This window comes from Pongo pygmaeus, chromosome 19 (assembly GCF_028885625.2).
Source record: "Pongo pygmaeus isolate AG05252 chromosome 19, NHGRI_mPonPyg2-v2.0_pri, whole genome shotgun sequence".
Taxonomy (NCBI): Eukaryota; Metazoa; Chordata; class Mammalia; order Primates; family Hominidae; genus Pongo; species Pongo pygmaeus.
The window spans coordinates 98,748,228-98,761,461 of record NC_072392.2 but is presented as its reverse complement, the minus strand read 5'-3'; positions in this window follow the sequence as shown (position 1 = coordinate 98,761,461).

The window sequence follows — 13,234 nt, the reverse complement described above, 5'->3', positions numbered from 1 at the left end:
GCTTTTGCTGTTGTGAATAACGCTACTAAGAACGTGTACCAGTGTCTGTTGGTGTCCTTGCTTTTGAGTATATACTCTGAAGTGGAATTGCTGGATCATATGAAAATTCTATGTTTAGCTTTTTGAGGAGCTGCCAAACTGTTTTCCACGGCAGCTGCACTGTTTTCCATTCCCACCAGCAGTGCACAGGAGTCCGATTTCTCCGCATCCTCACCAACACTTGTGATTCTCTGGTTTTTAGACAGCAGCCGTCCTAATTGGTGTGAACTGGTGCTTCATTGTGGTGTGTTTTTTTTGTTTGTTTGTTTGTTTTTGGGATGGAGTCTCACTCTGTCACCCAGGCTGGAGTGCAGTGGTGTGATCCCAGCTCACTGCAACCTCCGCCTCCCGGGTTCAAGCGATTCTCCTGCCTCAGCCTCCCGATTAGCTGCGATTATAGGCACCTGCCACCACACCTGGCTAATTTTTGTATTTTTAGTACAGACGGGGTTTCACCATGTTGGCCAGGCTGGTCTCGAACTCCTGACCTCAGGTGATCCACCCACCTCGGCCTCCCAGGGTGCTGGGATTACAGGTGTGAGCCACCGCTCCCAGCCTTTCATTGTGGTCTTGATGTGCATTTTCCTGGTGGTGAGTGATGGTGAGAATTTTTCATGTGCTCATTGGCCATTCGTGTGTCTCCTCATGAGAAATGTCTGTTCACATCCTTGGCCTTTTGGATCAGGTTTGTAGTTGGTGAATTTGTAGAAGCCCTTTATATAGTCTGGATATTAATCCCTTATCTGGTAGATAATTTGCAAGCATTTTCTCCCACCCTATGGGTTGTCTTTTCACTTTATTGATAGTGTCCTTAGATGCACAGAAGGCTTTCATTGGGATGAGGTCTGATCTATATTCCTTTTATTTCCTGTGCTTTTGATGTTGTATCCAAGAAATCATTTGCTTCACTAAATCCTGCTCATCCCTGACCCTCAACCCCTAGTATAAACTAGTCCTCCTGGCCATTCCGTCCCATCGCACCTGACCCTCCCTTCCAGGGCGAGCCATGCTCTCTGGGTCTGTACAGCCCCGTCTCTCCACTCGGGATATGCACCCTGCAGGCAGAGGCCTTGTCTGTTTTGTTCCTCATAGAAATCCCTTCTGGCTTGAACATTCTTGGCTCTGGGCTTTGCTCTTCAGAATTTTCGTTCTCTAAGAATCACAGAATGTTAGCGCAGATGTAGAAAGAAGAAAAAAACAGAAGTGCTCTTTGCAATAAGAACGGACGGCTTCACATCCGAGGGAATCAGCATGACTCTTACACCCCAGGGGTGTTTTTGGATCTTCTGGATCTGAGAGGCAATCTCTACCCTCTCCCTTGCCTTCAGGGGTCCAGGCTGGAGGAGAAGGTGAAGGGCAGAGAGCGCTGGACTGCTTGGACAAAAAGTGAAAGGGACTGTGGTTTTCTCAGACATCCTGGGAGAGAGGAGGTGAGAGCCCATGGAACCAGGAATTAGGGGAAGAAAAGAGGTGATGGGATCAAGAAGGGCGGAGAGAGACAGCTGAGGTCACAGCTGAGGTCACAGCTGAGGTCACAGGGAGGCACCCAGCTGCCAAGAGGTGCCCCAGGTTGTCACCTGTAAAGTGCTGTCCCCATTACTCCAAACATCAGCAAATGCCTGCTGCCCAGACGGCCCGTGAGAACGATGCTTCACAGGAATGAAGGAGCTAGGTTGTGTCCAGCTCAGACCACCCACTGAGCCCCTCTTGGAAGCTGGAAGTGCACAGGGAGCCAGCAGGGGAACGGGGATCCTCCCTGACCCTGGGCTTCCACCACATGGGGGTGGGAGCTGCGTTGGGTGGAATGTCACCCCAAATCTATGCCCACCCAGAACCTGTGACTAGGGCTTTATTTGGAAATAGGGTCTTTGCAACTGTAATCAAGTTAAGATGAGGTCAGGCTGGATTGGGTTGGGCCCTAAGTCCAGTGATTGGGGCCCTTGTAAGAAGAGGAGGGGACACAGCCGCACACTTGGGAAGGAGGCCACGGGACGACAGAGGCAGAAGTTGCAGCGATGTCTCTGAACCAAGGGACACCAAGGATTTGCCAGCAGCCACCAGAAGCAAAATGGGAGGCATGAAACGGACTCTCCCTCCAAGTCTCCAGAGGGAACCAGCTCTGCTGACCGCTTGACTGTGGACTTCTGCCTTCTAGAACTGCCAGAGGATGAGTTTTGAGGTGCCTAGTTGGTGATATTTGTTTTGGCAGCCCAGGACAGTGGAGCGTCCTTAGGCCGGGGGACTGGGGAGTACTAGGTGCCTGACTGGGCTGGCCGTGCGGTCTCTGTCTCCAGCTGGGGGCTGATCCTGTTGTAAGAAGGGGCCAGACCCACTTTGGGTGGGGCAGAGGCCAGGGTCAGAGCTCTCCAGGGCTCCGGGGCATCCAGGCTGCTGGCCCCTCGGCACCTGGCGGTAGAAAGGGGAGGCCTAGAGGCTGTCTGGTCCAAGCCACATGCGCATTCTGCGCCTACCAGCAGCCAGCTTTGGTCTTGGAGCAGAACCAACGGCCCACAGTGGGGTCACCGACACCAAAGAACATCTGAGGATCCATGTGGGAACCATACTGCCCCAGGAAGGAACGCACCAGCGTGTCACCCAGACTCTCCCTGTTGTGGGAATTCGGTCGTAGATGGGCAGAGAGACCAGAAGACCCTAGGGTTCCAGTAGGTGGAAAGGAAGGTGGCAGTAAGAACCACCAAGGGGACAGCATGGGGATGGAGAGAGAGCGGCAAGGCCGCAGGGCAGGAGTCAGCCACATGGGTTCCTGAGGCGGAGGCTCCAGGCAGGGGCCCGGTGACTACGAAGGGTCTGAAGGAGGAAACTGCTCGGCCACACAGGAAACCAGCTTGTCAGCAAGAGTGTGGACAAGAAGGGCAGTGGCAGGTGAGTCAGAGGCAGCTGGGGGTCAGGTGACACCCAGGTCTTGAAAAAGAGAAGAGCCACCCACCCTGGCGTCACTAGTCAGTGGCCTAGAGACAATTTCATGGCTAAGCAATGTCACTGAACACCAACACCAGACAAGACCACTGTGTGCCCGAGATGGGGCAAGATACACAGGATCATGTCGGAGCATAGGCAGAACATGAGCATCAGCCGGACCTCAAGGGTCACCAAACCATCCCGTCCTGGCTAATTTGAATGACCGCTGCTGCTTGATCAATTTCAGCTTCAGCTGCACTTTGTTCTTCCTGCCTTCTAGATAAAAATTATCAAGATACCCAGCTGTGGAGTCAGCCCTGCTGCCTTGAGCCTCTCCCAACTCCTCCTCCCTCCATGCTCTCCCAACACAAGGAGCCTTGCGGGTCCTTCCTAACACCCTCTCACAGTAACCAGTCAACAAACGTGGCTTGATTCCACTGCAGCGCATTCCTGGGGTCTTTGGTTGGATGGTAATGGACACTTTGGTTTTATTCTGAATGATAATGAAAGCCACTGAGTGGCTGTGAGCAGAGGAGAAATGGAAGTGATTTTGGAGACACTTTCTGGGGAGTAGCCAGGAGGCTCTGTCTGGGGGCGGAGGTGAAGGCAGCTGGGGAAGATCCTCTGTGGCTACTCGGGGTGGGGCGGGCAGGAGGAGAACATGCAGATGGCCTCTATGTGCCAGAACTGCTTTCCAGGAGCTTCTGACAGGAGAGGGCAGCTGCAGAGAGCCGGACAGGGGACAGGGCTGTTGCTCCACCAGCTCCAGGCAGCCTGGCGAGGCTGAGCACCCAGCCGAGGAGCAGAGAGGTGCCCACTGCCACCGCCACCCTAACACCCTCTGAGCAGAGGAGCCACCACACTCAAGATATCCTTTTATACAAGAGTTGAAGGGAAAGACAAAATCAACCCGGCTCTGCAGGCACCAAGGAGCCAGGACACATGGAGGCTGTGCAGTCCATTCCCCAGATGTCTGATGTGGGCGGCAGCACGAAAGGCTGCTTGGAGGGGCAGTGAGGTCATTCCCACGATTCTGAAGAAGGGTCAGTGGACTGTGTGCTCAGCAGGGAGGGCTGACGGGCCAGACTTGTGGATCACTGACAGCCGGGTCAGACGGGGGCTCACCGGGAGGGGTGTCCCCCACCACCCACCCCCGTTCACACTGCTTCTGACTTGTGCCCAGGAGAGCAAGCTAGCCTTCCAGGGGGCCAGGGTGACAGTGGGCATCCTCACGCTGCCTGCTAGGGTGAGACATATGGGACGCGTGTGTAGGTGTCTGTCCTCCTTTGATTACTAGTGCTGGGGGGGGGGGTCCCCATAGGTCCCCAGGGAGTGCAGAGGCAAAGGCTTGGCATCCGCCCTTGCTGCCTCTCTCCTGGACCAGACTGCTTCCCCTCCTTCTCCCAGGACCTGGCCGCACCTAGAGGGTGGAGCCCTCCGTTGGGCCTGCTTGCTTGAACTTCCCTTCCTCCCCTGCACTAGCAGGCCCCTCAGGCCTCATGGGGACACTCTCCCCCAACCCCCTACCTCACCCCCTCACCCCTGACCTAGAAGGAGGTCAGAAGAATTTGGTTACCATAGAAAGGAACATGGGGCATGGAGCACTTGAGGACACTCCCGGGACCCCCTCTGCAGGGGAAGCTGGAGCTCTGGGGCCAGAGGCTACGGACAGCACCAGCCAGCTCAGTGCACATTTGTCTGAGTCCCGAGTCCCTGTGCTGCTGTGAATGTGCTGAAGGGGTGAGGCAGGGATGGGGTGTTAGGGAGGAAAGAGAACTCTTTGTGAGTCACATTTCAGACGCCTCCATTCCCATTCATACATTAGGGTCTGTTGGGGACTGGGGCACATCAATATATTGTTAGACAAAAAATGTATATGCAATATAAATGCATTAAGAAAAAAAAAAAAGACCCGAAGAAACGATTCTGACACGTTAATAGTGGTTCTATGTGGGATCGAGGATTTTTATACAGTACTTCCATGTTTTCCAAATTTTCTACACCAAGCACGTGTTAGTTATATAATTTAAAACTTATTTATTTATTTTTAAACCAAATTCTCCAGCCAACTGTGCTTTTTCCCAGTTGCAGTAACTTTCCTTTCAGTCAGGTTTCTGGGTGAATCCAAAGAACAAGGCGGCCTCTCAAGCCCACATCGTGTCACGTTCATATTTTCATTCTTCCTTCGTTGGGCCGGCTCTGCGGAGGCCGAGCGCTGGGGCTGGGGCGAGAATGGTGTCCCTGTCCTCAAGGAGTTGCCAGCTAGTGGCCTTCTCCCGCTTCTCAACCCATCCCCTCCCCTGTCCGCCGAGGTCGGGCTCTGACGGGAGCGGGCCGCCCTCTGCCTGATCGTGTGGTCTGGGGAACCTGAGCTGCCCAATCTCCTTCCTTCTTTCCCCTGCTGCAGACCCCAACTCTGAGCTTGGGGGGCAGGGAGGCCGAAGGGGCCCTGTTAAACGCTGGGTGCTGGGAAGCCGCCCCCTCCAGGGAGCCCTCAGGACCTCAGGCCAGGGCTGGAAGCGAGGTGAGACCGGAGACCAGGGAAAACGGGCGACCGGGGGCGGCGCGCGTGTCAGTAAGGAGCCAGGCGGCGGGGACGGAAGCTCCCGGAGGGCGGCCGTGGCTTCTCCGCCTCCAGGGCGGCGGGCCGGGGCGGGTGTCAGAAGGCTCTGATTGGGCTTTCTGCGGCCCTGCTTCCACCGCCCCCGAACTCCCCAAAAGCTGCGGGCAGCGGCAGGGCGCCTGCGACACACGGCCGCGCCGCGCGGTAGCTGAGGAAAAGCTAGGGCCAGGCCCGGAGCACAGGAGAGCCGCCGCGCTGGCGCCGGGAACGCGGACGCACGGCGGGGTTGCCACAGCAACGCAGACAAGAGCGCGGCGATTGGCGGAACCGCAGAGAGGCGGGACTCAGGAGGCGTCTCGCGAGAGTTAGGCTTCGCGGCTTCCGGCCGGTGCTGGCCGCGGGGGCCGACGGGTTAGGCTTCCGGCGTGGGCCGTGTGGCGTCTCCCAGCTCCACGCGTTTCTGGGCGCCGGGCACTAGGCGAGCCGGCCGGGCTGGCGCGAGGCCGCAGGCGGGGAGAGTTCCCGGGGTCGGCCTCGAAGCAGCTCTGGAGGCGGTAGCCGGGGACGCCGCGGTCAGGGAGGAGGCCGATCCAAGCGCGGCCCCGCAGGGCCCTGTCCGTTCTCCCGCCTCGGCCGCTCCCGTCGGGCCGCCTTTAAGTGCCCGACGCCTCGCACTTGCTAACAAAACGAGCTCCTGCTGTTCCCCAGCTCCGTAAATGGCGCCCCTGGCCCTCCCCAGTTCTCAGGCAGAGCCTTGGCGGCCTCCCTGACCCCAACACACCGCATCCAGCCCGGCAGTACATCCTGTTGGCTGTGCCTTCGAAATTTCCCCAGACCTGACCTCTTCTCCCACCTCTGCCACCACCCTGCTCCGAGCCGTCTTTTCCCGCCGAGATGACTGCAGTAGCGTCTCAGCTGGGTCTCCCCGCTTCCACCTTCCCCTCCTGAGTCTCCTCAACACAGGAGCCAGAGTGATCTCGGAAAGTACAGGAGGTCATGCCCCAGTGTGTTTCCACTTTCTTGGGTTTAGGTCAAGGTCCTCACCGTGCCTGCCGGCCTCCCGGGTCTCTGCGCGGTGGACTCTGGACCTCCCTGCCCCGTACTGCCTCAGGGCCTTTGCACCTGCTGTTCCCGCGGCCTGGAACGCTCGTCCCCTGAAACCCTGTGACTCCCACTTAGTGAGGCGACCACCTATTGAAAACCGTGCCCCCTTCCTATACAGATGCTCCTGTCATATGGGGTTAGATTCCCCATTAACCCATCATAGGTTAAAGCATTGTAAGGCAATTTACGGTGGGTTTATCCGAATGTAACCCCATCTGTAAGCGGAGGAGTATACTGAATGTGTATGGCGTTTGTACCGTGGCAAAGCCAAAATGTAAGTCAAACTCGAAGTCCAGGACGGTCTGTGGCCTGTACTCTCTTGCTTTCCCTCCCCAGCTCTTAGCGCCATCCAGCATCGTTGATAAGGTAGTTTGATGTGTATTGTCTGAAAGCACCAAGACGGCAGAGTTTCTCTCCTGTTCAGATCACAGTGGGTACTCAGTAAACACTAGACTGAGGGGGTGTATGAGAGGTCTTTTTTTCCTCTCTCTCTTCTTCCTCAGGAATGGGTGAAGATGAAGTCCTGTAAGGCAGGAGCTGGATCAAAGAAATGTCCCTGGGCTTGTCTGTGTGGAGACTGTTGTTTGAGGACTCTGCTCCAGTTCTGGCAGCGATCGGTGGCTCCCTTGGGTGACTCTCCAGAAGGAAGGGTGCCAGCATGGACTGGTGCCTGCTTGCCAGATGCCCTGAACAGCTCATTCCTCAGGAGGCCAGGGGCGCCTCAGGAAGTGCTGTCAAATGCAGTCACTCTCAGAACCCTCTGGGCTGAAAGATGTCATTGATTTATGCTGGCAGTCCCGCGCAGCACTCTGCTAGGTATTGAATTGGCTGGAGAACACCTGGTATCACCCTCAAGGCTCCTTAGTCTGGTAGGAAGGAATGATGGGGAAGAGGCTGTGTGGAAGGCGCAGAGAAGGAGGAGGGTGGGATCAGTTTCCAGGGTGGGGTCTCTGGAAGTCCTCTCGGGTTCCCAGGGGGCATTTCTGCCTACAGCAGCAGGTGTAAGGCGTGAGCCATGGATGGGAAGGGAAGGAGCCAGCCATCATTGATCGCTTCCTCTGTGCTGGATGTGGCTTGAGATGTCAAGCTCACATTTACACAATTAGCCTTCCTTTACAGAGGAGAAAACAGGCTCAGAAAGCCCCTGAGCCCGGTTACACCACTAGTAAATGCAGGATTCAGATCTTCAGTTGAGCTCTTTGTGTCTGGGAAGCCCGTCCTCTTCCCAGGGCGCGATGCCACTTCCCAGGCTGGAAGCCAGACAAGCATCCGGGGCTGCCCGGAATTGCATGCAAATGTCCGGACAGCCGGCTTCCTCGTGGGCCCCGGCACTGGGAGAGGAGCTCTTTGCCGGGCATGTGGCTTGGGCAGGCCAGGGCAGCCATCTGCCAGCCAGCCTTGTGGGGAGGAGGCCATAGGCCACCCGGCAGCCAGATGCTCCTGGGCCGGTCCTGGGCTCCCAAACGCAGTTCCTTCAGGAGATGGAGTCACCTGGCGCCTCTCTTCCCTTCCACCCAGTTCCAAAGTCAGGGGTTCCGGGGCTGTGTCAGCAAGGGGCCATTCTGGCACTGTCCTTCTGGCACAGAGCATTGTGGCCAGGCACGGACATCTGTTCTGAATTGACCCCCATGGCCAGGACATCTGTGGCCCCACGGAACTCAGTGACAAGGAGAGTCGGCAGCAGGGAAAGGCCACGCTCTGTAGTGTGTCTGCCAGTTGGCAGAGGATCCCTGCTGGCATCTGCCCTTGCCACTGAGGCTTCCTGAGGGCAGCCCCCAAGGGTCCTGCCATGCCAGGGCTCCCCTTCTGCCAGGCAGTGGCTGCTTAAGCTGAGGGAGGGAGGAGCTGGGAGTTGGCCATGACTGATGGTGCCGGGCCAGTGGGATCTGGAGCCCACAGATGGTGGAGGATGGGGCACAGCCCCCACCCCTTGCCTGTGACGTGCCCTGCTGGCGGGCAGAGGCATCCGGTCTGCTCTGTAGAAGTTGGAGGTACAGACTGGCAGAGGGAGAAGCGGAAGAGATAGCATCATTTTACAGAAGGGAAAGCTGAGGCCCTTGAGTGGGGGGGATATGCATGGATGCCCCGTGGGCTTTCTCGTGTTTACTCCTCCGCACAGGGCCCTGTTTTTCAATAGAGGAATTAGGGCTTGAAGGAAATGAAGTGAGGTTTCCAGGGTTCCCTGGCTAAGCCAGTTATTTGGCCCTGACCTGTGCAAATCTGAGAGGGGGACTAAGCAGGCCCTCAGGCCAGGGCCCGGGCTTGCTCACTCAGCCACAGCAGGGAAGAGTCGGCCTGAGGCAGCAGGCCCAGGATTGAGGGTGACCCTCCTCCCAGAAGCAAGATGTGGTGAGGTCCCAGATGGGCTGGGAAGGTGGCATGAGGGCTTGGTTCAAGGGAGCCTGCTGGCTGGCCTCCAATATCCACCCTGGAACAGCTCCCAGGTGTGCCCCTCGAGCTGCTAACCCCTAATCTGGCCACCCCCCAACTCGCACCTCAGCACTCCAGTGGTCAGGGTGTCCCCTTCCCTGGTCCCTCCCTGCCTCTCCTCTTGGCACCAGCAGCTGGGGCCTCCGGCAGGCCAGAGGTCTTCCCACAGCCTCCTGGGCTTCCTGCCCAGGGCAGGGGCTCATCTCTCAAGGGTGGGTGGGACTTCTGGCTGGGCCATCAGCAGTTCCTGGCTGTATCAGTTAGCTTTGGCTGTGTAACAAATCACCCCAAAGCCTAGAGGCTTTACGCAACTACCATTTCTTATCCCTCACAGATCTCTGGGTTGCCTGACCAATTCTGGTGTGAGCTTCCCTGCTCAGGGGACAGCTCCCTGAGCCCAGAGCCCTGACTGCAGAGCTGCCGCCTGCAGTTCACCACACTGTGTCCCTGCCCTTTCAGCCTGTAGAGTCACACATCACCATCCAGTCCCCGAGGACACACTCGTGGAACCCCCAGCCAGGCGTCCAGACTAAGCCACCAGGGTGGCTCCTCTCAGCCCCACTCCTGACCAAAGCTTCCTGCCTATCAAGCATGGGGACCAACTGCAGGCACCTCCATCCTCAATGCCACTCCGGAGGCAGAGGGGAGCCTCCACCTACCCTGGCATTGTCACCATCAACCTTAACAATAGTTTGACTTGGTTAAGCTCCTCCAAGGGCCGGGGAGGTCGGGCTGGGGCAGGAAGGAGCAACCTGTACCAGGTAACTGTGACAGAGCAGACAGCCAATGGGCAGAAGAGAGGTGCCAACGTCCGCCGCTGTCGGGACCAGAGAAGGTGCCATGGGGTGAGGGAGGGTCTGATCCCAAGGTAGGAGGAAGCATCCTGGGTCCTGGGGTCCCTCGAGCAATCTGCATTGTAAGGGAGGGTCCCTCTGGGGCCTGGAGATACATCAGGAAGTGGCGGAAAGACTGCATTTGGGGGCCAGATCTGGAGGGCCCTGGAAGCCAGGCTGAGTCGTCTGCCTTTGCGAGCGATGGGGAAGCGTTGACGGGCTTTGAGCCCGAGCCTGCCAGGAGCACAACGGAGCTTCAGGAAGCAGCTTTCCAGTAAGTGCCGGGAGCCTTCTTGGAAGCAGGCAGAGGATGAATTATAAATAAACAAACCAGAACCCTGCAGCGGCGTGGGCTGGGTGGGAAGAGGGGAGAGACCGAAGGCAGGGCCTCACTTAGGTGCTAAGGCAGCCCCTGGCCTGGCCCCCGCCAGCCCTCCCACCCTGCCCTGCACCCCGGCCTCGGGGACTCAGCGGCCTCCCTGCTCAGGGCATCGGCGGGGACCTCAGGCTTCTGGGGCCAACCTTGGCCAGGCTGCAGAGGGGAGGCCTAGTGTAGACCCCCACTGTGGGACTGGGAGGCCCCCCTGCCTCTCACAACTCCAGGGGTACAGGCCCAAGTCTCTCTCACACCAAAACAGGCCCCGTGGCCACTCATCCGTGTGGGAGGTGTCTCACCAAATGTTTGAAGGGGAAAAAAAATCCCATTTTCTAAGGTGTTTTTTTCCTTTCTATTTTTTGATTATTTTTCTAGATGACTTCATTTCTAAGAAGGGGGTAGTGGAGAGAAGGAGGACAGGGGGAGGGAGGACTTGGGCCCTGAGGAGGCCGCCAGGGACCGGAGCATCGTTGGGGGAGGAGAGCGAGAGCCAGGCCCAGGGAAAGCCCAGGCCTCTTCAACCTGGGGAATGGGGGGCTGCTGTGACCTAAGCCCAGGTGTGACCCAAGCCCAGGTGTGTCCCGGGCCCAGGCGTGACCCGAGCCCAGGTGTGTCCCGAGCCCAGGCGTGACCCGAGCCCAGGTGTGACCCGAGCCCAGGTGTGTCCCAAACCCAGGTGCCTCGAGTGCCGGCTGTGAGCACATCTCCCTCCTGATCTCCCACGGGCCTGCTGGCCGCCTGTACTCCCACGAGGCCCTGTGGCGGAGGTCGGCTCTCCTCCAGCAGGAGGGGAAGTGTCTTCAGGCCTTCACCCCGGATCTCTGGCATGTGACGCCCCCACCCCCCACCTGTCCCAGGGACAGAGCTGAGAGCACTTCCCCATCCCACACACCACTTGGAACCGGCAGAACCCACTCTGGCTGGCTTAATGGAACCCAGTACAGGATATTAGGAGGCTCATAGAACCTTCCGGCGAGCCTCGGCGGCCACACAGCCAGGAACAATGGCCCTACCGTGCAGCCTCCCCCACCGGGCATGGACCCAGCAGCCCACACCTGCTGTTCTGAAAGCCAGGGCCCCGCCGCCGTCCCTGTTGGTCAAGGGATTCTGGAGGCATCGGCTTCCTGGCATTGCTCACCTCTGAGGCTGAGGCTGGCAGGTGTGAGTGGAGCTGGCACCTGTGCCTGGGCTCGGGTTGTAAGGGAGGCAGGCCCAGGCACAGGATGGTGCTCAGAAGGTGGTGGCCACCCCAGCACTCCCTGAGCCCTCGAAAGACTCTTCCAACCCCAATACCCAGCGGTCCGCTGGACTGGAGAGACAGGAAGGGAGGCTGTCTCCCTCCCCTGGGGCTGCCATAACAAATGAGCATCAACTTGATGGCTGAAATCAACCGACATTTATTCTCTAACAGGTTTGGAGACCAGAATTCCAAAACCCTTCTGGTCCTCTGCGGGGACCCTGTCCCAGGCCACTTTCCCAGCTTCCGTGGGTGCTGGGGACCTCGGCACTCCTTGGCTTGTGGACGCATCTCTCCCACTGTCCCACCTCTACCTTCCCCTGTGGGTGTCTGGGTCTCAAATCTCCCCCTGCCTTTCTCTTTCGAGGACAACTGTCATTGGATTTCAGGTTAGCCCTTCATGCAGGATGATTTTGAAATCTTTAACTTTATTCCATCTGCAAAGACTAATTCCAAAAAAGGTCACATTCTGAGGTTCTGGGTGGACACCTGGGACCACCATTCGGGGCACTACCATGGGCATGATAAATGGGCACAGGACAGGCAGCAGGGGAGGGAGGAGGAGAAGAGGGAAGGACGTGGGTGTCGGCTGGGACCGCTGGGGCAGGAGGAGCCAACTGCCTTGGGACTGTCATCCTGGACGTGGGATTGTCTGTCCTCTTAGGCCCAGGCCTGCTTGCCACTGCCAGATGGTGTTTTCCACCACCCCTGGCCTCCTCACCGTTGCCTGGCATGTCCCAGTTCTAGATGCCATGAGCGCCCCACCCGCCCCCCAACAGCTTCCAGACCCCCTTCGAGCCTCAAAGCCCTGGGTTCTCCTGAGTCCCAGAGGCAAGAGAAGCTGCCCCATTCCTCTCACCCAAGCCAGCCTCTTTCTTGGGTCACTGAAAGGACAGTAAGCCCCGCCATCCCCTGGTCTCCCGACTCCCCATAGCCCAAAGCTCTTCTTTCTCCTCCCCAAATCCCGCCCTGTGGAGTTTAAGCCATTTCTTCTGATGAGGCTCCCAGAGACGGAGACCTGTTAAGGTGCACAGCGCCATGAGTCAGACTGGGGCATGAAAATGTCTGCACACACTCTGCACACAGTCTCGCCTTTGAGGGAGACCCAACTGCCTTTGAGGGAGACCCAAATTCCATTTCAGAGATGAGGAGAGAGGTTTAATACCTTGCTCCAGAGTTCACACAGACACACCTGGACTTGAACCTGAAATGACCAACTCTAGCTGTAAGTGACTCTTTTCTCTGATTCCACCACAGGGGCTCAGTCCCATGAGGAATGCTATCCCTGCTGAAATCCTTCTGGGGACAGGGAACTCACCACCTCACAAAACACAGGCTAAGGCCAGGCGCGGTAGTTCATGCCTGTAATCCCAACACTTTGGGAGGCCAAGGTGGGAGGACCGTTTGAGGCCAGGAGTTTGAGACCAGTCTGAGCAACATCTCAAGCTGCTGTCTCTACTATATATATATGTGTGTGTGTGTGTGTGTGTGTGTATGTGTGTGTATACACACACTAGCTGGGTGTGGTGGCACACACTTGTAGTCACAGCTACTTGGGAGGCTGAGGCAGGAGGATTGCTTGAGTCCAGGAGGTCGAGGCTGCCACGAGGCGAGATCGCACCACTGCACTCCAGCCTGGGCGACAGAGTGAGACCCCATCTCAAAAAAAATAAATAAATAAAAAATAAAACAAAACAAACCAACCAAAAAAACAAAAAAATTGTGGGCTCTAC